The sequence below is a fragment of the Elephas maximus genome, chromosome 27, assembly GCF_024166365.1.
Source record: "Elephas maximus indicus isolate mEleMax1 chromosome 27, mEleMax1 primary haplotype, whole genome shotgun sequence".
Taxonomy (NCBI): Eukaryota; Metazoa; Chordata; class Mammalia; order Proboscidea; family Elephantidae; genus Elephas; species Elephas maximus.
The window spans coordinates 4,304,841-4,331,971 of record NC_064845.1 but is presented as its reverse complement, the minus strand read 5'-3'; the positions used below and the strand labels follow the sequence as shown (position 1 = coordinate 4,331,971).

The window sequence follows — 27,131 nt, the reverse complement described above, 5'->3', positions numbered from 1 at the left end:
AAATCATAAGAAAAAGAAGTCACTGGATAAAATTTTGTTTTTAATTAGGCTAAAGAGAATTTGATTTGTTTCAGAGTGGATTTAAGACTATATAAGAATAAAAGTTTTCAGTACTACTTTAACACTCAGGTAAAATAAACTACACCAAATAAATTTGCAAATAGTTTTCATGTATGTGTTTGTGTATATGTGTGTGTGTATATACATACATACACAGGTGTACATACAGATATATACGTGTATACATATGTACATATACATACATGTATACATACATACATATATATGTGTATACATATTTATATAGCACTGCTATAACAAAAGATACCATAAGTGGATGGCTTTAACAAAGAGAAATTTATTCTCTCACAGTCTAGGACGCTAAAAGTCCAAATTCAGAGTGTTGGCTCCAGAGGAAGTCTTTCTGTCTCTGTTGGCTCTGGAGGAAGGTTCTTGTCATCAATATTCCCCTGGTCAAGGAGCTTCTCAGTGCAGGGACCTTGAGTCCAAAGGACATGCTCTGCTCCTGTCACTACTTTCTTGGTGGTATGAGGTCCCCCTTTCCCTCTGCTTGCTTCCTTCTTTTATATCTCAAAAGAAATTGACTTAAAACACAACTTAATCTTGTAGATTGAATTCTTCCTCGATAACATAACTGCTTCTAATCTTGCCTCAAGAGGTAGAATTTACAACACAGAGGAAAATCACATCATATGACAAAATGGTAGACAACCACGTAATACTGGGAATCATGGCCTAGCCAAGTTGACACTTATTTGGGGAGGACACAATTGAATCCATGACTATATATGTAAATTGTTGTTGTCAGTTGCTGTCAAGTCAGTTTCCGATGTGTGCGGAGTAGAATTTCTCCATAGGGTTTTCAAGGCTGTGGTCTTTCAGAAGCAAATCACCAGGCCTGTCTTCTGAGGCGACTCTGAGTGGGTTCAAACTGCTAATCTTTCAGCTAGTAGTTGAGTGTTTAAGTGTTTGTACCACCCAGGGACTCCATATATATATGTGTGTGTGTGTGTGTGTGTGTGTGTGTGTATATGTATGTATGTGTATATATGTATATACATACATATGTATGTGAGTATATATATATACATAATATATATATACACATATATGAGTATGTGTGTATGTTAGCTATATATCTATAACTCATATTATATATATGTTATATACTATATTATGTGCTTCTTAAGACATCCATTTATTGCGGGATAGTGGTTAAGAGCTGTAGCTGCTGACCGAAAGGTCAGCAGTTGGAGTTCACCAGGTGCTCCTTGGAAACCCTATGGGGCAGTTCTACTGTGTCCTGTAGGGTCATTATGAGTTGGAATTGACTCAGTGGCAACAGGCTTTATGTGTATAAAATATATATATATATACACGTGTATATATGCATATGCATATATTATGTATATAACTGGTTGTTGTCAAGTCAATTTCAATCATGATGATCCCGTGTGGTGTGTGTCAGAGTAGAACTGTGCTCCATAGGGGGTTTCAATGGCTGATTTTTCAGAGTTAGACCACCAGGCCTTCTGAGGCACCTCTGGGTGAACTCCAACTTCCAGTCTTACAGTTTCACCAGTTGCACCATCCAGGGACGCCGTATAGGAGCTGACGAAACCAAACATACTGAGAAGAAAATGGTGACCCTAGACATGCGGAAACCACACAGACGTCTGTGCAGACAGACGAGGAAGTTATGGGGACAGAGAATCTACAGCTCATATCTAATGTACGTCCCTGCAAGAGAAATAACAAAGAAGAGGCAATAATCAAGCTGGGAAATTTTCCAGAACTAAAAAAGAGACTTTGGATGAAAAGAAAAAAAAATTGCATGAAGTCCCAAGTAAGATAAATGAAAGCAACTATAAAACAAACCCTGGGATTATCGTTTTTAAAAAGGCATCCAATAGTATGGCTTTAAATGAAGCACACCTTCATTTGTACGTGTACAATACAGAAAAGTGAAAATAAATGTAATATATTGTAGCAGCTGCTAGTCAAAAAGAACTTCTGGTGGCCAGGCAAAAGATAATTTAAAGTATAGGCATTGATAGGTGTAAAGAGCATGGTTAACTATTGAAAAAAGAACAATCTTATCAAGAAGACATACTAGTCACAGCCTTGTATTTGTCTAGCAAAATATAATTTAAAAATTGCATAAGGCAAAAATTGAAGTCATTGCAAGAAGAAATCAACAAGTCCTTAAGAATAACAGAATATGTTAACACAGGTTGCTCAGTAGTTGATGAACCAGGCAGACAGAATTGATAGGACAATAAAATATTTTAAGAAATAAATAAACAATGTAAACAGCTTAATCCTATACTAAGTAATATGCATTGTTTTCAAGAACAAGTGGACTATTAATAAAAATTGTTCATATCCCAGATCCTGCATGTCTCAACAAATTCAAAATGATTGATTAAAATGAAATAAAAGTAAAACCCAATAATAAAAAGTGAGCACCCCCCCCAAAAAAAAACTTTCATAAATGAAACATAAAAGAAAAAAATTTCTCTAAATAGTCTATGGGATGAAAACGATTTCTAATAGTGGTGTAGTGGTTAAGTACTATGGCTGCTAACCAAAAGGTCAGCAGTTTGAATCCACCAGGCACTCCTTGGAAACTCTATGGGGCAGTTCTACTCTGTCCTATAGGGTTGCTATGAGCTGCAAAAGACTTGATGGCAAGGGGTACAAGTAATAAGGATTACAAAGTAGAACTAAGTTATAAAGGAATGTCTGATGGTAAAACTCTCATTATATCTTTGCCGAAATGGAGTAAGCTGAAAATATATAGTTTTAAGTGTGTGTAATAGGAAATAAAAAGTATTAAAATTTAATGGGCTAAGCTTTCTCCTTAAAAAAAAAAAAGAGGCTATAAAACAATAATAGAACAAACCCAAACATATTAGAAAGAAGATAAAATAAAGACAAAAAATAAGCTTGATAAAATAACCCATTGCCTTCGAGTCGAATCTGACTCATAGCTACCCTATAGAATGCAAAAAAGAAAAAAAAAAAAAAAGAATTCCCGCCCCATGGGTAGAATGCAAAATCTTTTTAAAGTTTTTTTTTGGAAGAGTTAATACAAAAAATTCTGGCAACATTAATAATAGGTAAGAGACGGCACGGTTTAAAAAACTTTGGAAACTAATGAGGCTGTAACTAGAGATAATATGGACACATACTGAGGGGCATTAAAAAACCCGCAGGATGGCAATAGTGAAAGATGCCAACTTCTCCCCCCGTCTACAAATGTAATGCAATGCCTATGAAAATACTAATATTTTACGAAATTTTCTAGGCTGTTTCTAGAACTCAAATGGAAGATAAAACGTAGAGTTTTTAAGAAATAGCCAGAATAATTATTAAAAAGAATACGAAGAATGGGGTCTTGTCTGGAAGGTACCAAACATTATTATAAATTATCAATAAAAAATTAGAGCAGTATAATGTTCATTCCATGAAAACTTAGTCTTATTACCTTGTTTTAGAAATTAAAAAATAAGATAACTGAGGCTCAAAAGTGGAAATCGCTTGTTCAATTCCCACAGCCATTCAGTGGCCGATTCAAAGCCAAAACCCAGGTGTGTGAAAACCAGTTTGGGCTCTGTCTGCTTTAGTATTTACTGTATCACATGGTGCTAGACCAGCATGTTGTTAGTAGTATGTTAGCTGCCATTGAGCCGATTCTGACTCATGGCTACCTCATGTATGCAGAGTAGGACTGCTTCGTAGGGTTTTCTTGGCTATAATCTCAACCAAAGCAGATCTCCAGGCCTATCTTCTGCAGTACTGCTGGATGGGTTCGAACCACCAACCTTTAGGTTAATTGAAAAAGAGAAAAAAAAAAAAAAAAAAACCCAAAGCCCAAACCCACTGCTGTCGAGTTTTCATTGCTACGGCTCAAAGGTGACACACATCACTTCGTTCAGGTGAGAACTTACCACACGGCCCTACACGACTGCAGAAGTCTGGAAGTGTGGTGTCCTGCATGTCTAGGAAGGAAACAGGAGCTGGGTATGTATATGTTATGGTGCACAATTGCAGATAGTGAACCAACGGTAACTCTGAGTTGCTCAGCTAAGCCATTTCTATTTGTCTTTCCTTGATGCTTCCAGTTTTTTAACCAGTCCCTAAATATCTGTGTCTGTATCCCCATCCAAGGAGTCGAAGGATAAATACATGATAATGTCAATCAAATCAGAGCATTTGGCTCTGTGTGGTTAAAATAAAGAGAGGAGAAGAATCAAAACAATAGTTTGGAAGCTCGCCCATGATTTCTAGGGATTGGCTTTATTCCTGGATGGTAAGAAGGTACGTCCTGAGGCCACCAAATTGTGACTTCTTGGCCTGAAAGGGTTCACTCAGTTTTCCCAATATTTACCCTTTTTATGGAGACTGGTGTCTGTATCAAGGGAAAAGTCTAAAGCAAAAAGATAGTAAACCTGGGGTATTTTTTTTTCTCTTTTCATTAAAAAAAAAAAAAGTTTTTCCTTTAACGAATACAATTCAGAAAAATGTTTTAAATGTTTTCGTTGATACGTTTTATTTTTTAAAATCCAGAAAAGCAAAGTTAGGTCAATTCTTTCATAAAAATTGGCAATCACAACACAAGATATCCTGAAACAGGCATAACCTCTTTGAATCTGGTTTGTCAGTGTACAACAAAACGTAAAATACAGATACCCTTTCAACGAACAATTACAATTTGTAGGATTTTCACTACAGGTAATAGCTTCCAAACTGTAAACTGTGCCCACCAATAGCTTTCGTTTATGTAGAACCCACACGTGCTGTATTTAATAGGCTACTATGTTCTTATTGAAAGTCCCTGGATGGTACAAATGATTTGTGCTAGAAAGGTTGGGAGCTTCAACTTACCCAGCAGCTCAATGGACGAAAGGCCTGGGGATCTACGTCCATTCAGATTACAGCCAAGAAAATTCTATGGAATTCCGTAATACATGGGGTCGCCACGAGTTGGAGTCCTCTGGATGGCAATGGGTTTTGTTGTCGTCGTGTGTGCCATCGTTAGTACGCTCATATAGCCAGTGTCGTGGAAAGAAATGCCATGACTTACTCTAAAGTATGGAGGAAGGTGGAGATTATAAAGTACCATATATATACAGCTATGTACTTATGGATATGTACGCAGAGAGATTGGCTGAGTGTAAACGTGATAGCAGTTCAGGTGGAGGACTTTTATTTTGTTCCTTTGTGAACCTCCCCCTCTTTTTTTTTTTCTTACAATGAGTCTGTTTATATTTTGCAAATGCATATCTATTTTCAAAAGAAAAAAAGAAACTTTAAAGAGTAGCTTTGGAGGAAAAGCACGTTTATGCAGAATTAGAAATAAATCTGCATATTGTTCTTCAGATGCTGGGTTTTCAGTAACATCTAAGTATGCTATTGATTAACACTCCGAATGTTTTACTTTTTAACTATGCACAGATATATGTATATATGCACACACACCATTTTAAGTTCCGGAGAGCAGATTAAAAATGCAAATGTCCTCCATCTTTTTCGAGATGGATCAAAGAAAGCTCTTTTCTTGTGCTGCCTAACGCGCAGACCTTCTAATATTGTCTCAGGGCCGAGAAGCCGGATGTGTCATTCCAAGTTCTGAATAACTTGCTAGTGTTTGTCTTCCTTTGTGGCAAAAAGGGGACAGTGTGCGTGGCAGAGGGGAGTGCCGTATCTCAGGAACAGGAATCGGGAAAGAGAGGGAGGATCACCAACAGTGCTTGGCAAGTGCTGGGTGACACACTGAATCACTCCTGGTGTTGCAGGGTGGGTAACGTTTCCCTCTGTTTTCACAAAAATGCCCCTCCCGATGCATCTGCTTCATTCCTGCTTGCAGTTCCGGGCCAGGCTTTGAAAAATCAGATTCACCTTGCCTAGGTTCCAGAGGAGATTGAAAAGGCCTTGTGCTAAAGCAGGTCCTGCAGGGAAGGTAACAGGAGCCAGGTAGACAGGGCCTGCTGGACTCTTCCAGACAGAAACAGCCCCTGCACAGGTGTGCTGCGCTGCCTGCTCCGCATGCCTTAGCCACCCCAAAGCCATGGGTCCCCCAGGGCAGCAAGTGCAGAGGATGAAGACACACAGGACTCCGGGGTCCAGAGGGCCAAACCCCCCAATGCTAAGGATACGTCAGAGTGATGGTATTTCCATCCCAAGAAATGCTGAAGAGAAGCATGGGATCTAGTTGGCAGCCCTCCTTTCTTGTCTTTTGAGGCTAGGTTTTTCAGAGACAGGTTTCCTAAAGCTCTCTTAAGCTGTTTCCTGGTGTTTCTTCGTGCCATCCCTCCTCTTATCCACATGCATCTCCATGAAAACACCACACAGGTCCATTTTGGGAGAAATTTCTTGGTTTCCATTCCCAGCAAAACATGACTCTGTGTCTGTCTGTGTGGGTGTGTGTGTGTGCAGGCTAGCGTTCATTCATGGTCTGCTTTTGAGAACCCCAAGGCTTCGTGGAGAAATATTTCCTACACTGTGCACAGCAGACTGCAGAGGAGACGTGGCTGCCCGTCAAGTGACCTGTGTCCTCAGAACATTTGGTTTCTAGCCTCCCAAGTCCTCTCTGTGTTTGATCATGGCATTTCTTCATCCTCAGATGCATACGTGGTGTGACATCCTTTGTCGATGTTCTGAAATGTGTTTGAGAGTTGCTTTGGCTTTGCAGGAGATGAGAATGGGGATCTAAACTTTTCTGGTGAAATGATAACCTTCCCCTACACACGCACACTTTTTTTTTTTTTTTTTCCTCTTGCCTTTTCTGTATCCTGCATACGTATTTGTAGGGCTTTAAACTCAAGACTGGTATTTAATAGACTCTAGACTGTCCTGTTGGAAACAGGGCAAATGAGAAGTCTCTCTAGTGGATTTGTGGGCCTTTATTGTGGTGGGGAGTATGCTCTAAAGGGGTGTTCCTTACATCCTAACTGGTGATGAGTGTTGGAAGTTCAATGGCATGGAAATTCTACTCCTCGGTTCAGCTGAAAAGGTGCTTAAAAAGGCAGCTGGGCTATTTTAGCAATTTGCTTTATTTTGAAAATCCAATTTGGAAGCTTCATTAAAGGGCATTAATTTAGTGTCTTAGGGGAATATGTGTTTAAAGGAGCTTGTCGACAATCTTGGATGTTTGCCTGTGTGTAGGTGCGCTCAACTCCCCAAGCTGGGGTTACCTGGTTACAAGACGGTGTCTTCATTTAAAACATGAGGCCAAATAAAACAATAAGCACCCAGACCAAGACAGTAACAGCACTCTGTGCTCTTCCCCCACTATCACCTCCCACCCTTAAAAGTAAGACAACTTAAATGCATTAGCTCTTCCACAGTGGGTATTTCAGATGTGAAACCCAGAGATCCAATATGGTAGACATCAGGTTTAGTGGATCCCGTGGTTGTTATCATATAATGTGTCAAGGGCCTTAAAAAAAACAGTAACTGTTTCAAACTGGTTAAAGAACTATAAAGTGGTGACACTTTCTCAGCCTCTAGAAGGATCTTTTATTGCTCACTGCCTGCCTGATATTCCCCAGAGTGTATTTCAGTGCCGCATTCGGACATAGCATTTTAAACTGGGTATCTGAATGCTAGTCATCTACATGGCCTCAAATAAACTTAAGCTCTGTCTAGATCCTAACTGGTTGACAAAATCTGAGAAATGGTAAATAAAAAAAAAAAAAAATTTTTTTTTAGTTGAAGAAAATTAATGTTATCCTTCCTTAGGGTGCTTTCTTTTTAAATATGGCTTAAAAACAGTGAGCTATTGCAATAAATTATACTATCAATGTTGTTAGGATATTGGAAGATTCTGTTTCAGTCTTTTATACCATTAGTGAAGTTTGTACTAAGAATACTAATTGCCTCCCCTGGCTTGCTCAGCCCAGTGGCTGTAACTTCTAACCCAGTTCATGAGACTGAGTTCCAGTTTTTTAGTGAACTCTCAGAGTGAACTCTGATGCATTCCAGAAAGATTTTGTGTTAAGAACAAGTTGTTTAGATTTCCTGTTAATGAATTACTATTCGGGAGATGGTTAGGTGGGGTCCTGTCCAGAAGAGACATCAAAATACACTGACCCTCTTCCAGTGTCATCCCGATTGTATGAATTTATGAAACGGCACAATTTAGCACAATTTCCACCAAAGAAAAGTATGTTTTTTTAGAACATGACTTGAGATGAAGGAAAGGGAAGTGAATTAGAAATACTTTTATTAATTTTCCCTTGAATTCCATATGGCTGGAAGAAGAGAGAAAATGCCTGTCAAAACGCTTTTGGAGAGGACTGAGTAGAAATGCTGGAAAAAATAGACCGAGGTAACGGTCCTGAATTCTTTAGGTTTGGTTTGCTTGAAACCTGATGCAGGAGATTCATTTTTATTCCATCTAGAGCCGAATCTCAAGGGAGACAATTTCTAATAGTTGCAAAAATAATTTCCTATTCATCAAGAACCAGTATATCTCGATCCTGTTTTTCCCCCACAGCATTTTCTAGAGGTACACATATTATCTGTTTGAGATTTATAATCAATATCTTTGCACATAAGAACATAACTACAGCTGTCAAAATGACATGTATATAACAACATGAAAGAAGCCTTCCTTAATGAATTTGTTTGTAACGTCTGTCAGCAAGCGAAACTAAAAGGACGTGGAAAGTTTCTAACACGGTTTATGCCGGTGATTTATTTGTTGTCTCTTCACGGGGTTCCTAATTGCAGCTGGTAAAAGTTCATTTTCTCTGTCTTCAATTTATAGTGGGATGGGCGTTCATTGCACCAGATCCATAGTTATTCAGCCTCTCTGCGTTTCAGAAACTGAACCGCTGGAAACTGTCAAAATGAGCTTTGGCAATTCCATGTAGGCATATACAACTATAATTTTGCTTCGCATTAATAACAGCCTAGCAAAGACGCCCAGAATCAAACGCCTTGCTCTCAGCTGGGGGCACAAAGCCAGAGTGGTGTATCTTGGGTGGGGACCTATAATGTTGGAAAAGTAGGCTCCACATTCACTCGGGAGGGGTGGGTGGTATTCCGGAAATGTATTCCCCTCTCCTCCGCGATGCCTTTTCCTTTTTTTTTTTTTGGTAGTGTATGCTCCAGACAATGAAAAAAAAAATTATAGATAATAAAAATAGCACATCTCCAGAACAAACGGGAAAGGCAGCGGTTTTATTTCTTCAGGTGTCAACTCCGTTCCCTGCCCCACGCCCTACCCTTCCCAGGTGTCTGCGGCACCTCGGTGATTCTAAATCAGCGCTGGGGTGGCCAGGAGTCTGGACAGTCGCCACAGCCAGCACACTTGGCGCTGCGCGCCGGGACTTTTGGTCTTGCTCAAAGCCACGGATCTCCAAGAGCTCTGAGGCTACGGATCCTTTCGGGTGGGGCGAGGTGGTGTGGGACTGTCTGCAGAGTTGGCTTGACAGCGAGCGCGGAGGAAGCCAGCGTTGCAAGGCTTCGCCAAGTGGCCCCAGGAGTCGGGAGGCGCCGCCTGAGCGGTACGCCGGGGGACTCGGCACCCGGGCGGGGCGGGGGCACGGGAGGCGCGCCTGCTGCTGTCGGGGAGCCGAGAGGCGGTGTGGAGGGGCAGGGGGCAACGTGCCAGTTTTCCCTCTGATTAATGATGCTCACGCTGCCGCGCGGGGCTCATGCGCTTTTGTCTCCAGCCGTGGGGCCGGCGGAGAGCGGCCGGGGAACGGATGGCACCGCGCGCGCGGGGCGCACCCTGCGGGTGTCCGCACCGCGGCGCGGGCAGCCCGGGCCGCGCCCGAGGGCACAGAGGTCGGGCCCGGCGGGCGCCCAGCTGCCCGCCTCCCGGGCGTGGCGGCCGCGGGACCCGAGCCCGCAGCCCCAGCAGCCGCGGGGCCACGTGCGAGGCGCCCGGGCGGGGAGCGGCCGGGCCGGGCTGCGGGGAGGAGCCGGGCGCCGCCCCCGGCGGGAGTGCCAGCCGCGTGGGAGGGCCGGGCCGGGCGCAGGGGCAGACGGCGGAGGCGGGCAGGCCGGGCGCGGGCTCGGGGGACCGAGCGAGGCTGGCTGGCGCGGGGCAGGAGTGACAGCGCGACGGACAGGTGGAGCCAGCAGACAGGCTGAGCGAGGGAGACGGGCGCGCAGAGAGGGAGAGCCAGAGGGAGCGGCGGGGACCGAGCGCGGCGGCCGCGTCGTCCTCGGCTCCAGACGCCCTCCTCCGCCCGAGGGAAGCGGCCGGGGCGCCGAGCGGGAGCGGGAGGCAGACCGCGGGCACAGACGACGCCAGCAGGGAGCCTGCGTCGCGGAGGGACGGACAGGCTGACCACGGACTGGCTGCCGGCCGCAGGGGAGCTCGGACAGCAGAGCGCAGGAGCGCGAGAAGCCGGCGCCGAGCTGCGGGTCTGACCGACAGACGGCGGGCGGGCAGACAGACGCGCAGACAGACAGCGGGGCACGCTCGCGCCGGGCAGCCAGGCGGCAGGAAGGCGGCGGCCTCGGAGCGCGCCCGGAGCGGCCATCAGCGCAGGGCCAGCGGGGACGCGACTTCAGCCGCCAGCGTCGCCGCAGCCGTGGCCGCCACAGCCGTGCCGGGAGCCCAGCCGACGCTGCAGAGAGCCCCTGTCACTAGTAGTTAAAAGAAAAAAAAAAAAAAAATCGACCCCAAAAAGGGCAGGACAAAAGCCAAACCAAACAAATCCAGCTAAATCAATCGTTGGGAGAAGCGGTAATATTAGTAAAAGCCAAAAACTAAATCCAATCAATCAAGGCCACCAAGACGCAGGGGGACTATCCACCGTTTCGTCAAGGTAATGCACACGTCTTCCGACGTGAACATTGCACCCTTTTGTGATTTTTTTTTCCTTCCTGCCATCTATCTGTGCTTTTCCTTTGAATTGTTTCTCGTTTGTATTTCTCTTTCGTGCCTGTAGAAAGCTGCTATTATGTATGTTTTGTGCTTTTATGTTTCCTTGAAGGAGGGCTGGACCCCTCTCCCCCAAAAGAGGCAGAAATGGAAGGCTGGAAGTGAATTCAAAAGGGCGATGCTTTGCAGCAGAGAAGTCTACAGTGATTTATGCAGGTTTCCTGGTAAAAGTTTGAAATGCTCTTATTTGATTTGAAAGTGAGCTATACTGTGGAGAGAAAGTTAAAGTCTGTTTTGGGTCCTCGCAGGACTGGGTTCCTGGGTCCCAAGAGATGGGGAGGGGTGGTGGCTGTTGATACTGTTTTCGTACTTTTTTTTAAATAAACCTGCGTGTTATTGCAGCCAGCCAATTTCATGTTAATAAGTCTCAGATGTGGACGTGGTGGTAGAACTGAGTTGAATTAGACAGGGGTTTAGAAAGTTTCTTAGGAAAAGAATTGATTCACTGGTGTTTATGCATAGAAATGTAGCCCAGTGGGTTCTGTGCTTGTCTGCTGTTCAGGTTTGGTCCCTCATCACCTTCTGCAGATGTAGGACAAGGACAGAGAACACAAGCCAAAAGAGGAAAACAAAAAAACGAAAGTTGTAGAGATGGAAAGGGACTAAGTGCCATGCAAGGCTGGTAGAAATCGCTTTCAGAAGAACGTGTTTAGAGTACAGATATTCATTTTGAATTCTGATTTTTAAAGTGCCTTTGTATGACGCTTTAGCCTCTCTGGACCAGAGTGATGTTCCCCAAAGTCGAAATGAACCTGTAATAAGATTTCGCTCAAATGCCGAATAAATCTAAATGATTCTCACCCCTCCCGCATCCACTGGGGATCAGGACAGCTATGACTGTTTTGAGAAAGCAGAGGAAATGGAGATGACAGGCTTTTCATTTGATAAAAGTCAGAAAACCTTTACTGCGGACTTGAAAATAAACACCCTGAACGCCTTTGATCCTCTGTTTCTGTGTTACCACAGGGCTTGCAAGTCTTAATAGGGTTTTCATTAGCTTCATTTTCATGAAAGGCTGTTACTTGGAAGCGGAGTGCTCTAGCTATGTGTCCTTCAAATAGCCGAGTAATCTACTCTCTTGGTAGCAGTTGCTCCTGCTGCCCTCCTCATTCAGATTGTATGTGAGAGATTATGTATCCATTCTTTTCAGAATCTTTCTAAGGTATGTATTTGTGTTCGATCTCATATACTTCCTTTGTTAATCACATTCTTTTACTTCTTTTTACCACTTCAGCTAACAACGTTTTTAAATTTTCTGCAGAATGAGCGTGGGTGTATTCTTCCAGGAATACACTTCCTCACCGCAGAAGATACAAAAGGATAATCTATTGCCATCTTTAGCTTAGCGATACTATTAAGATTTGCCTTATGTGGCATTTTTAAGACATTTGGGTGGCTGTGTATATAGGTGTTTGTGTACCCTTCCTGGACATGATTTATATTATTGGATAATCTAAGTTACTCGATGAGAAAGCTGCTTTCACAGAATACTCTGCTAAAGTGAAGTGTGTTTAAAGAAATCGACTTTCAGCTTCTCGGTGACTTCATTTCACTACGTGGTGATTTCTCTCTTAACCGTCTGCAAATCCAGACAGGTGTGCACTATGAGGTGTGTAAATTGCTGGTCTCCCAGTGCCTTTGGCTCTCAGATCCCAGCTGAATATGTTACCTGGAGAACAGTGGCATTGGCCCTGTTAGAGCATGCTCCACTGGGGAGTTCTAGGCAGTCTATTTTTAATGCTATTTAATGAAGGAGGGAGCGTCTCACTCAGCAGTAGAAGAAGCATGCTGGAAGGCAGAGCAGCCTCTGGTTATGGAGACTGGGGAGGTAAAGGTAAAGGCTGGCTCTTGGATATGATCGTTTTAATTAGGTCCTGATATATTGTATTAATAGGATCGATTATTTTTAATGAGAACCACACGTGAGTAATTTGGTATGTGTTTTCGTTAACCTGTTCACTAATTCTTAGAAGACTCACTAATTTGAGTGCCTTAAAACTTGGGGGAGATACTCATCGAGGCGTTCCTGCATGCATACTATTTTTTAGTGCAAGCTGTCAGATTCTTGGGTGATGGGAAGTGCAGAAATGATTTCAGATTTTTGTTGTTCCAGTGAAGGGTTTGGGGCTTGTAAAATGAAACGCTTGGGGCGTAAAATAACAGCCAGCCTTCTAAGAAATTATGACAACCTGAAACTCTGCTTGTGAATTTTTTCACTTTCTTTTATGAACTTGAGAGTTTTGGTCCAGGATTATGGGTGACTGACCGAAGCAGGAAGTTTTGGTTGAATTTGGTAGAATATTTAGGTTGTTTTCTCTCCTTACTTTCATACAAGCACCACAGATTACTGTGATGAAAGTTAAATATTTTTAAAGTGTAGGTAGCACTGATAATTTGAAGTGCTATAACCGGGGGCAAAATATCTTAATATCATAGTGCGTAAAATGCAAGAAGCCATCTGTCTGCGATGTTGGCATGCGTACAGAACACCTGTCCTGAGGTAGAAAGTAAGAACGTTGAATCAGAAACGTGCCTGGTGTTCATTTTCACATTAGCAACATACTATAATCGGGTTATTTCTTTCTTCAGAGTAAAGCTAATTAGATAAAATGCTAAGTTATTTCAAAATTAATAAATATATGAGAAAGTGAGCATTTATATTAAATGGGGAAATGAGTCATATAGTTATTTTTCAATAAAAAAAAAGGAGCTGTTAAAAGAATGTGCAAAGTTGATCTGGATTTTGCCAATTTTTATGAAAATAAAAACAACAACATCGACAAAAAAGGGAAGACATTGCAGGGTCCCCCCCCCCCCCCCCATTTAGTACCTATACTAGAGGAAAGCAATCCACGCTTGCGCTGTAATGGTTTTCTTAGCGGTCATGTTATTTGAACCACAATTCTGTTACCTTTCTGGAGCTTCTCAAGCCAGTAGGAATTCTCATCTGAATTCAGTGTAGGTTTTGTCTGTTGACAAGGTAATGATAAGCTCGATGAGTAGCGTGTGGAATGAGCCAGCCATTGAAGAGACAATATACAGTGTAGCCAGAAATGAATATGATTGAGACTTCTCATTATTTTGAGGAGACAGTTTGAAGTCCATAAGATTGGAAATTGCAAATGAACTCTTTGTAACTTAGCTTAATTCAGGTCTGCTTTGTGACAAGGTTAGAAAAGAATGTGGGTCTTAAAAGTGATGTCTACACGGGAAAGCCATTTCTTCCAATGGTAAGTACTGGCATCGTTCTAACTGGTACCACACAGTGGTAGCGTGTTTAAAAATTTTTGAATCTCTAATCACAAAAAAAAAAAAAAAATGGCTTCCTTAAAAAATAGTTATGTCACCTGGGAAGTTCTGAACATGTTTCAAATCAGTGATGATGAACTTAGAAAATATACACTTCATTGCTTTAGACAGAGGATCTTTGTAAGAAATCCATGGTTCCTGGCGCCCTACGTTTCTACTGAATTAGCTTCTATTTTTCATTCTGATATTTAAAATTAAATATGATAAATGAGTTTCAAGCGGTGATATCAGTAAATGCTGAAGAAGTGTTGAAGGTAAAAAAGAATATTAGCAAGATATATCTGGGACTAGGTTTGTCTTTTTCTCATGCTATCTTTGCTTCTGAGTGTTAGTTTTTTTGTTTTTTAATGGTACATTTATTCCAAGTTCTAATACACTGATTTATTTCAGAGCCTCAGAGTCTTATAATTGAAATTAGTTTTGCTCATCTTGGATTAAACTTGGCCCTAGGTATTGAAAGTATTTTTTCCGTGTATTTACATCCCAGACATTTCATTTCAATGAGGAGAAGATATTAGCTGAGATGTGAAGTATTTAAATATCACGTATGTTAAATACAATATGCTTGATAAGGAATAAAGTGTTTTAGATAGAATAGCAAGTTCATATAGCAATTGTTGTTTTTATTTTAATGTTTGGTGTATAACCTTGTGGACTCAAAATCCTCTGTGATATTTTCTTAAGGGCTGAAACATTCATAAAAAGTTTTGAATGACCTTTTTCTTAAAATTACTGAGACATAGCTGTGCCCTGGGAAATAGCTATGCAGACAAATCAAAAAGTAAATTGAGATAATTGTTTCGGGACAATTGATGGGATATTGAAAAAACAAAGCAATTTTCTGGGAAGACACCAAATTATTTCCCTACTTTCCAACTGAATCCTTAGAGTTTCCAAGGAGCGCCTGGTGGATTTGAAATGCCGACCTTTTGGTTAGCAGCTGTAGCCCTTAACCACTATGTCACCAGGATTTCCATCGAATCCTTAGTATCATGTTATGTCCCTCTTTCTTACCTGCCAACACAGATCCTAGTATTACCAGGTCGGGAGAGTGTTAATTACTGTCTCTGCTACAGTAGATCAATATTTGAAATTTCCTCTGCACACTTTTCTCAGGGAAATGTCTTCTGGCAGGATTTTATAGTCTCCAACTTAATATACATATCAATGGGACCTATAAAAAAAATCCCACTGCCTCCAGGGGATTCCCACTCATAGCAACCCTATAGGAGGAGCAGAACTGCCCCATAGGGTTTCCAGGTGTGGAAGCAGACTGCCACATATTTCTCCCATGGAGCGAGTGGTGGGTCGAACCTCCAAACTCAGTTAACAGCCGACTACTTTAGCCACTGCGCCACCAACGCTCCTCATCAATGTGACAGGTTATGTAAAAATTTTTATATACGTTTTATAATCCGGTGATAGCTGGTAGGATAAATTGCAGTTGTGACTTACTAAAATGCTGAAGGATGAGTCCAGAATTGTCTAACTCAAGGCAGGCATGCATATTTCTCAGTCATAAATTCATAAACATTTTAAAGTAATATACTTTGCACTTCTTCCTTTTATCTGGCACCAGAAAATTATTTTATTTTCTCCAGGTAAAAGGGGGAAGAGACTCACTAAAATATGTCCCTCAGAAAAACAGGCCCCCTTCTACGTTCTCACGTTTCACTACTTTAAAATGATACGCAATTCTTAAATTAGAACTCCGTCGTGAATAATGCAGAAAATATTAAGATTTTAACATCATCACTCCTGTAAATAATAACATTGATTTTTAAGATAATCGCAAATAAAATTGGACTCTGGTTGAAAGGGAGGATTCCAGATTTTGGACAGAAAAACAGTTGCGTCACTTTTTATTTCAACTATTTTGGCAAATTTTGTCTCATTTTATAGGTTTATTTTGAATAATTTTTCTACAGAGAAGTGCATAGTGCGTACAGTCTGTTATTTCACTGCAGGTTTTTTTTCACTGAGACAGATTCACAAAGGTTACCTACCTGGATAAGCCCAGCCATCTCTTCCTGACACCCACACAAGCTAGGAGAAATAATTCCTCGTGATAGAGACATCCAAAAGAGGAACTCAGAAGCTTTGCAACCAAATTTAGTGCTGAAATTCTTAACAATGCTCATTCTTTTCCATTTTATTCTCATATAGGCTGCTTCTTTATCACACACCAAATACTTGAAGTAAGATCCAGGACTGTCTCTAGGGAAACGGAAACCAGAGGACTAGTCCCCACATACTTAGCAGATTTCCTTCTAATTGCCAGGATGCAATACTTCAGAACGTTCTGGTGCTTAGAATCATCCCTTAAAGGGGAAAAAAAATTTTTCTGCATGTTGATATATTTTGACATAGTTGAACAGAGAATCAACGTAAATAAATGAGATAAAATATTCCAGCATCTTTGGAGAACAAAACTGAACATCCATTTCTAAAAGTGTTACTGTCCGAGCCCAAATATAACACCCCTCGACGTCGGAATCAGGAAGCTCACCTGTGTTCTGACGGCTCAGGATTTTGAGCTGATTTCAGATGACCGCACCACAGCCACCGGTCAACAGAAGGTCAGCTCACTGTAATACAGAGACTGCCCGGAATTGTTAACTTTTATTTGCTCACAAACTCAATGGGAAAATGAAAAACTATCATGTTGATTTTGCTGCGTTCTGTGTGTCTCTAAAACCACAAGGTGAAATCCTCACATGAGTTCTAATATTTATTGATAAGAAAGTATCTATACTCTGTATTGACCTGTTTTTGTCAGTATTTTCCTTGTTAGGATAGATATGTAACTTTGGTGAAAATTCCAGTCATACTAGCATCTGATTTAATTTAATCATCAAATAACTGTTGGACAGAAAAAAATAGAGCATATGGTATATCGGGGGAAACCCTGGTGGCCTAGTGGTTAAGTGGTTAACCAAGGGGTTGGCAGTTCGAATCCGCCAGGCTCTCCTTGGAAATCCTATGGGGCAGTTCTGCTCTGTCCTCTAGGGTCACTATGAGTCGGAATCAACTCGATGGTACTGGGTTTTGGTTTTATGATATATCAAGCCTTTGACAGCCTTTGCAGCTTCAAATACTCATGGCTTCTTTAAATAAACACGGATGCTTTTGTAAAAGGGGTGGTTTACAAAAAACTTTAGGTTGGAAATATGAAACTTTATTTTCCTTTTTTTTTTAAAGAAGAAGATGAAGGTTAATAGTCAAATGATGATTCTCTAAAAAGCGTATAGCTATTAAAAGTGCTATTGAATTTCACCAAATTAATTAATTGTCAGGATTTTTGGGTCATATCTGTGATTCTCTTTCTTTTGGCTGGCTTATGGGAATGATCAAGCTAGCATTTTTAAATTAGGTAGTTTTGTGTTTTTATATTTTGTCTATTTTAAATTTACTTACCTATGCTAGTGGTAGTGTAAGAATTTTAGAAAATTATCAAACAACCAGCTTAACGCTAAAGAGGAATTTAAAAAATTCCACTGCAGACAACTAGATGGTATGAAGAATTCTTTTTTTTATTATAAATCCAGTGTGGGTTTAACTTTGGTCGTAGCACGTGTTTTCTTTGTGAAGATTAAAATCTTCCTTCAACCCTGCAATTTTCCACAATCAGTAATAGGGCTCTGGAAAGACAAACTAACATAGCATGTAATCGTGTTGAATGTACAAGCTGTTGCTATCTGCTTAATCCTGGCGTTGTTAAACCATCTAACAGCTGTAAGCCTTAATCTGTGATTATTATCAAAATGATGGTCTTCACATTCAACTAGGGATGGCTGAATTTTTAATAGTGGTTTTGTCAGCATCTAGAGTTGGGAGAGTCTCCATAGTTCATGGGACCGAGTTGATACATTTATAAAAACTCATACCTGCACGTATTCTAGAACAAGGATATAAACATCCCTTCAAAAGGGAGATTATTTATTCCACACATCATTGTAACGTCTGCATTGGTTGTCAGATATGACATAGGAAGCTGTGGATACATGTTATGATGGAGCTTGGAAGCCCGGTTAAAGCTCATGGAAGGGTTATACCAAAGGTGTGATAGACGTTCACCTGAGAAGGAGCAGTTGACTGTGATGTGTGATGAGGAGAGATTTACTGAGCAGGTGCATGGACCACTATGGAATTCTTCACGTTGGAGAAATGCGCAAAATTTGGATTAAAATGAAAGGTCCAAAGAACGAGGTCTAAATATGGTGGTGTGTCCAAATCTCACCTTTCCAGGGTTTACCTCCGTAAATACACAAATCACCACCTGGACAACCCATGCTGTTATGGCTCCTAGTACTGAGTTACAAAAAAAAGAAAGAAAACCCGTTGCCATTGAGGCCATTCCGACTCACCAAGGAGCAGCTGGTGGATTTGAACTGCTGACCTTTTGGTTAGCAGCCAGGCTCTGAACCTCTGTGCTACCAGGGTGCCAGTATTGTGTTAGGAGCTAATAACGTGGCCACGGCCAAGGCCTTAAACCTTTTTATGCTTCCTGGTTTCCACTGATAAAATTGTGTAGCAACACCAGTCCAATCTAAACAGCTTCTAGTTACATAACCTTAGCAATTTGTTAATTCTTCACTGATTCAATGTCATCATTTATAAGGCTTTTTTTTTTTTTTAATCCAGAGTACAGCTCTCTTCAGATGCTACCCCTTAAAATTTTTTGATGCTTACAATTGATGACTAGCTTTACGCTTTCCGTGTTTAGCCAAGGTAGAAACTAATTTCAGAAGTGGTACTGTATATAAACCCCATGATGATTAATAAAGACATTCTCTTCTGTTTGTCTCTCAGTGAGGAAATGGCCCCAATTTGGAGTTGCCTAAAAAGTGAACATACAGTTCTTATTTCTCTAAGACATCTTAGTTGTGTAATTTCTATCATGTAAAATGGGTAGCTAAAGAACCTAATGAATAGTTGAATAGGAGGAGGTTGGAATGAATCTACGAGGGAAGAATCTTGAATCCTGTGCTAGTGGGTGAAAGCTGGTACGCGGCAGACTTGGAGGGGCAGGGGAGATGGCAAACGTTTTTTTCAAAGGGTCCTGAGACATTAAGGCAGGTGCAGCTTTGGGCTGAGGAGCTTCCTGACACTCCTGCAGAAGCTTTGGCTTCCTGTCTCCAAGCACTGGGTGAGCTGTTTGGACAGGACAGTTGATCTGGCCTCTGATCTAGAATGTCTGCATTTCATTTTGCTGAAATGTGTCAGTAGCGCTCCTGTGTGAAAATGGCCAGTTGGGGGCGGGGGGGACTCCTACCATAATTGGGGTTTAATGGGTTCCCTTATCAGGGAATGGAGAACTACAAGTAGAGCTCAGCACAGAAGGCGAGCCATACAATGCAGTAAATGCAACGGATAATCACATTTTATTTATTTTTTAGCATAATTTGGATACTGTCCATTCTTCTGAGAGAGAGCACACTCAGAATTATTCAGGAAGCTTCTCTGAGGGTGTCTGAAGGTTAATTGATAATGCTTTTCTATTCTGATATTTGCTGGAAAACAGACAAGCAAAAAACAAGGAAAGGGTGGACACCTTTTTTTCCCCATACGGCAATAATTTAGCTTGGTACATATGTCTAAATACAATAGTCATTTAACACATTAGGTGAAAAAGTTATTAAGCCCAAAAGTATATTTCCCAATGCATTTTTTCACTGTCCTTGGCAGTTCTTGGCTAGCATAATGTTTGCATGTGGCAAATATTTAATCAAAGTTTTTTGAATTAGAAATTGACATATTGTTGATGGATGGTTTCCAGTACTCAGGATTTAAAAGCAGCTCTTAGTAAAGATTTAATTGTATTTTTTCCCTTGAATTTTCAGCGTAAGTGGATTTGACATTCATCTTTCTGAAAAAGAGAAGAAACAGATGCCTTTATACGTAGAAATGTAGCTGTACTAGGTATTATTTTGGCCCTTACTAGAGAATTTTCTACTTAAAATACCAGGCAATGACTAGGGGTTCTGTGGGAAGAACCCCTAGTCAGTGGCCCCTAAAATTTCACTTTGCTAAGCTGAGAACAGGAGCCTCTGATTGGTGCAAATGGTTAAGTGTTGGACTGCGAAAAAAAGGCTGGTTTTTCAAACTCACCCAGCGGCACCTTGGAAGTAAGGCCTGGTAATCTGCTCCTGAAAGGTCACAGTCTTGAAAACCGTACGTATGGAGCAGTTGACTCGGCCCATATGGGGTCACCAGAGTCTAAATCGCCTCGATGCCAGCTAACAACAATGAGCTGAACACATATATCAGGTTTCCATCCATGTGGAAGAGAATTACAGTTAATACTTGGAAAGGGGATGAGGCAAAGAGAGCACACACATTCCAAAGACTAGTACACAAAGCTAGAGACAACTCATCCTTACTGGCTATGAGCCCTGGGAGGGATTAGCCATGGTGAAGGTGACCCAGGGTGTGGAGAAGGCATTCACTTCTCAGAGGACTGGCTAAGCAGGCAGTGCTAGCTTAGAAGGTAGGGGTGAGGTAGGGAGGGACAAAACAATCCTGGCAAACAGAGGACTTCCAGATCCTCTCCTTCCTGTCTTACACAGAACAGCTGTACTCAGGCTGAGCAGAGCACTCCTCCCTCCCTTCTACATGGGAGCAAATGGCAACAAAACAAACCAAGGTGAAATGGCCAACTGGTTAATATACCCTAGACTATTAAGAACTTGAATGTTTTACTCTTATCTATAAAAAGAATCTAGTTTGCATAAAAAGGGTCAAACCAATTACAGGTGGAGTTGATTTACTTTCTCAATGTACCTCCTGCAGTTTGAGAGATGCTAAGTGTATTTGTAGGATCCCAAGGTGGTACTGTTACCGGAATAAGGTTCTTGCCTCTCACTGGTTAAGAATGAGCAGGTAAGGCACGTAGTTTTCCACACGAGCAAAGCTTTATTGAAGAGGCTTACAAGTGGAGACGAGGAGGGCCTAGAGCAACGCTTACCCTCATCTCACAGAACAAAAGATGGGCCCGAGTTTTTAAAAGTTCTCGGGGGAAAAGATTCATGTTTATTCACAGGCACAGGCGGGGATATGTTAACTAAGGTGCGCATGCAGCAGCTTTCCAAGATGGCCCCTGTCCTGGAGGCCTCTGGGATTCATAGGAGGACTTATTATGGGGTGTCGGGCCTGCGCAGTCTCTCACTCTTTGGGTGTCATTCCCCAGCTGGGGCTGTAGCCCCTCACTGCCCCTGGTGGAAGGTCACACAGCGGTCACAGGTGGATGTTCTGCACGTGTCCCTGGGCCTCGTTTTCTCCGGCTGCTTCTGAAAGGCAACTTTAAAGAAGTTTGTGCGCTATTTTTAGACACCTTGGCCCATTGTTCTGGGGAACGGCTTTGTTTCTGAGCCCTGGCCTATTTCCTGTTACTTTGTTTGCAGATTTGGGGGGCCCTCTGTTCCTCGTCTTACTAAGTCTCTAGGTTCCACACTCGACCCCCTATTGCCTCCCTTATAATATAGTCTATTTCTCTTTTACTTGCTTCTCCTCTAACCACATCAGTCTCCTCACTATTTTTCAAACAGGCACCCTCTGACCTCAGGGCCTTTGCTCCCTGTCTTAGTACAGACAGTTAAGCGCTGGACTGCTGGCCAAAGGTTGGCTGTTTGAACCCGCTCAGAGGCACCTCAAGACAGGCCTGGTGATCTGCTTCTGAAAGGCCACAGTGTTGAAAACTCTGGAGTATTTTTACCCTGCACGCATGGGGTTGCCATGAGTCCGAATCAACTCCACCAGCAACTTAAATAACAACAAGTTGTAATTCTGGTTGAATGGGCTCCCATTCATTCATCCACTTTCCAGAGACCAAAGCCCGGTGTCTTAACTCAGAGAAATGAGAAGCATATCTTCTTCTCTGAGAACATGGCCAGCTTTAGGCATATGGAGAAACCAGTAGATTCTACACAGCTGGTATTGTCACCGCGGAGACTGAAAAATATATTCTGGACCACACTGTACACACTGTATCAAAGTAGGGGAACTTCCATGCAAGCTGCATTGGGGGGTCAGCTGAGCTCTTGTGTGATAGTTAGATTTGTCCTTGTATCAGATACCCATAGCATTCATTCATTTATTAATTCTGAATTTTCAAATATTTACTGAGGGCCTTCTATGCTTCAGTTCCCATGCTAAATATCTGGGAAACTTTACCTGGTATGATTTTATAGGCAATTGGGAGATATGAATGTATTTAACACTTTGAACAATGTCTTGTATAATTGAGAGTACAAGGAAAATCCAAAATGATAGGTGGGCAGTATTTTGGACAATAAAGCAATGTGAATTAATTTTGACAAATGAGAAAATTCTTTGCCTGCAAAGTTAATTAGGACAGTTGCTAAGATGTATACCTTGAGCGTGCAAACCATATTGTTTCCAGAAAACAGTCATTGAAGTGTGAGTGCCACTGGTAGTTTCTGGGTAATAAGTTCTGTTGATGATAATAGACCACAAATTGAAACTATCAGTTGGGGAGCTTTCTAACAAGGGACTGGAGGTCAGTTGATTAAAAGACAAACATATATGGAATTGGGATGATGCATTCTCAGTCTCTTTTTTGATCCATAGAATCGTATATTTGCAATAGTGCTTACTAAAGCTGCAAGCAACTCCTTCAAATTGAATTGGAATTATGAACTGTGACCAAATTTCAAGGTACCTGTTTATATCAGAGAAAAATAAAATATATACGTGCAAACTGGAATATCTGTTTAGAATTAAAAAGAATTTTTTAAGGCATACTCTTCTGTGAGTTTGTTGTGAGATTCCACGTTTGTGTGTTTGAGGAAGGAAACAAGTAGTTGCAGAAAAAATGTAAAAGTCCTTAACAGATTAAAAGCGATAGTACCTATGATTGGAGGGAAATAGGATTACACACAGTTCTGTAAGGAAACTTCATATGGGATAAGATGTTTGATCTGTAGTCATATGAAGGATGATTTGGTTTTTTTTAAGCATGTAGTTTTTGTTTTTTCAATTTCATTTTTTCTATAGTGTTAAAGATTTAGATATTTAGAGGCAGAAAGGTTATATGAATACATTGCACTGAAGTACTGAATAAAACCAAAATACCATTGCCATCAAATCAGTTCCAACGTATAACGACCCTATAGGACAGAGCAGAACTGCCCCACAGGGTTTCCAAGGAGCAGCTGGTGGATTTGAACTGCCAACCTTTTGGTTAGCAGTCGAGCTCTTAACCACTATGCCACCAGGGCTCCAAAATAGTGAGTAAGACCTACCTTTATAAGTTACCTATAAAACAGCAGGATTATACAAGATATTTCTAAGATCTCTGCAGTTTCTATGATTGCAGTACATTTTTGTACAATATTCATGAATCTGTTTTATATACATTGTTCATAAATTTTGATGATGCAGTTTTTCCTTGGAAGTAAACGTTAGTGCTACCACAATAACAGTGAAATGATTAGAAGGTACTCTCTTCCAGAATAGTTGGTTAAGGAAAGTGGATATGGGGTCCCAGACCTGGGCTCAGCCCCAGCTCTGCAACTTACTAGCAAGTTTCTTAAGCTTTCTAAACCTTAGCTTCCTCATTGCTGGAATGAGATTGTTGTAAGAATTAAATGTAATGTACTCACCCAGAGATTAATATTATTAATTGATTTTTTTTTTCCCCAGTGCTCATGAGTTCAGCTGAAAATGTCTCCTTAAGACCCTTCCCATCCTTGAGGAGAATGTTTTCATGACATGACAGCTATCTTGGGTATTTTGCCCATGCATAATTGGTGTCTGGTTTCAACACAGCCATGCTATACATGCTAGGCACTTCCATGCCAGTGATCCAGTGAGGAAAGGGCACCTGAGAACAAACTCAAGTCCAGATCATTCTTTCCAAAAGATACTTCTTGCATAGACAGCCATGTCTGACCTTTCATAAGCTTGGTTGCGCAGTTGTTAGCTGCCTTTGAGTTGATTGCAACTCATGGCGACCGCATGTGTGCAGGGTAGAACTCCTCCATAGGATTTTCAAGGCTGTGACCTTTCGGAAGCAGACCACCAGGTCTGTTTTCTGAGTTGCCTCTGGGTGAGTTCAGACCACCAACTCTCTGGTTAGTATGTGAGCGCTTAACTGTTTGCATCACCCATGTACACACAATTCCAGGCAATGTTTTATATTCTACTCTTGGAGACTCACCTAGAATAAGATTCTCGTCTCATGCGGACTTACAAAGAAGGTTAACTAGGTCTCCTTCCCGAGTCTTCTAGTAACGGTGTCGAGAGTTCAGTCTCTACAGCCTTCCAGGAGTAATTTGGGATGGTTATCTAAAATCTAGGAAGGATTTGAAGTAAACTTGCCGGAGACTGGTGATTTGTAGACTTTGCAGATTAAAACACAAAAAACTGCTTCTGTGGAGTCTGTTCTGACTCGTGGCAACCCCATGTGTGTCCGAGTAGAGCTGTGCTCTGTCGGGTTTTCCGTGGCTGAATTTTCAGAAGTAGATCACTAGGTCTTTCTTCCGAGGCCCCTCTGTGTAGACTCGAACCTCTGACCTTTCTGTTAGCGGCTAAGCATGTTAACTGTTTGAACCACCCAAGGACTCCTTGTAGCTAAAACCAGTAGATGTGCCCAACAGACAGCCATTTGTATAATCAGAGATTTGCCCAACTGATCTAGCAAGAGAAGAAAACCAAAAAGCCCATTGCTTTCCAGTCGCTGCCAACTCACAGCAACACTAGGATGGAGCAGAAATGCCCCCCGTAGGGTTTCCAAGGCTGTAAGTCTTTATGGACACAGCCTGCCACGTCTTTCTCCCTCGGGAGCAGCTGGCGGGTTTGAACCCCCAGACTTCCTGTTAGCAGTTGAGTGCTTAACCACTGCGTCCCCAGGACTCCTAGCAAGAGGAAAGCACCCTAAAATCAATTTTTCTAAAATGACTAGAAAACATTACCATACTGTTCTTTACCTAGCCATGAAAATAGATTGGTTTTGATGTTTTAAGAAAGGATGTGGGCCTATCACTCGCCTCATCATCTATTGATTAGATCACCGGGTTTAGGCAGGGCTCAAGCTGTTTGCACCGCTAGCCAAGGAGTTTCCAGCAGCAAGACAGGCCAGACCTGCAAACGTGAAGGGACTGACTTATTTTACTCCAAAGCTTAGTGAGCTTACCTGATATATTGAGTTGATCAAAAGCCAACACTTGGGTATTCCTGATGAAGTACACCTGTAAAAAGCAAGGGCCATCCCAATGAAAGGAGTGTATCGTCTTACTGAGCTTGTTAGGTGAGCTACCATGTGGCCATTTGTGGCGGAAACCTGTACTCACTTCTGCATCGATTAGGTCATTAGTGCCACTCGTCCTGCTCTGTGGGGATTGCTTTACTTGGCTTGTTCCTTCTGTGCTCTGGATTGCCTGTGTCTCTGACAGAAATTCTTATCCATATAGAGATCCAAGATTTCTGTAGCCCTGGGGGTTCATTTGCTGAAGCCGCGGGGACAATGATAAGTAAAAGTCGATATTGCCCTACTGATTCTGTGAGTTTATCTTTGAATTGTTTTTGATCAAAAGCTACATGTGAGGTGGTTATTTTGGAAAAGTACATATTTTTTTCCACTATACAAGTTAGCTAATATTTATGGAATCCCTCTTGTGTGAAAGGGACGTTGCATACAGTTGTGATCTCTCACTGATCTGATTCTCGTTTGTGGTCACCACACAGGCAAAATCGTCGTTCTGGAATATTAGGGGATTCTTACCTAAGAGGAAAGGGGTGTGTTTCATCCTTCATCTGTTTTTCTTTTCTTCCGATATGTTGAGGAGGCATAATGTTAAACCACTGGCAAGGTTAGACAGTGTAGCCACACTGAATATAAACGAAAATTAGGAGATCTACCTTGGAGATCAGGTGTTGAGAATCAGAGGGTAGCGAAAGGATGTGTAGTGGCGCCATGAAGAGGGAGGCCGTAGAAATTAACTTCTGAAACTGGTGCAGAGTTGCTGGACACTTGTCTGCATGCACCTCAGGTCTGTTCTTGTGGTTGCCATTTTTGGCATGGGTGATTCCATGGGTTATAGGCTCCTTATTTTGCCTATCCTTAGGGCACACTTTCTCCTGGAGTCATGGAAAGGAAACAGGCTGAAGGCCAAGGTGACCTAAGTTTAAATTACTTCTCTGCCTCTTATGCACCTGGCCAAGTAACATCTGTTGTGAGCTTCAGTTTTCATACTACAATCCTCCCCTTGTGAGTTTTCATGTGCAAAATATTTGGCACATAATACCAAAAAAAAAAAAAAAAACCCACTGCCAATGAGTCGATTCTGACTCTTAGAGACCTTATAGGATGGAGCAGAACTGCCCCATAGGGCTTCCAAGGCTATGGAAGCAAAGTGCCACAGCTTTCTCCCATGGAGTGGCTGGTGAGTTCGAACCACCGACCTTTCAGTTAGCAGCCAAGCACCTTAACCACCCTATCTCCAGAGCTCCTGTTGGACCCTAAGAAATATTTGTTCCATTCTGCTTTCTCCCACTGGAACTATTTATCCATTAAAACCTATAAAAAATACTTGTATTAACATTACACATATCAATAAGTGTGTTGAAAATGCTATCCAACTGTAGTTTGAGTTGCAAGTATTTTATCTGTCTGCAGATCACTGAGAAACATAAAATGATTTTTGGGGGCAGTGGTGAGATTTTATTGCACTAGATTATATAAAATGTCAACAATACATGTTACATAATCAAATAAAAGACTAAAGAAGGATGTAATGTAACTATCTAAACCCATGTGTGTACTCACCATCCATCCCCATTAGTCAGAAGTTGTCCTATTGATTTAAGGGACCCAGTGGTTCCCTTAAGCATGAGTAGATACCCAGGGATAGGTGATTAATGGAAAGTGTTA

The 27,131-nt window shown here is 41.7% G+C and overlaps 1 protein-coding gene across 2 annotated transcripts in view; it reads left to right on the top strand.

Annotated features, from left to right (window-relative positions):
• Positions 1-10,051: 10,051 nt before the first annotated feature.
• The window catches only part of ARPP21 (cAMP regulated phosphoprotein 21), a 180,845-nt gene continuing 163,765 nt past the window's right edge, over positions 10,052-27,131 (top strand). For both annotated transcript variants that reach the window (XM_049870865.1, XM_049870866.1), the window contains exon 1: positions 10,052-10,814. The gene's annotated coding sequence lies outside the window, so the exon portion shown is untranslated. The remainder of the gene's footprint in view (positions 10,815-27,131) is intronic.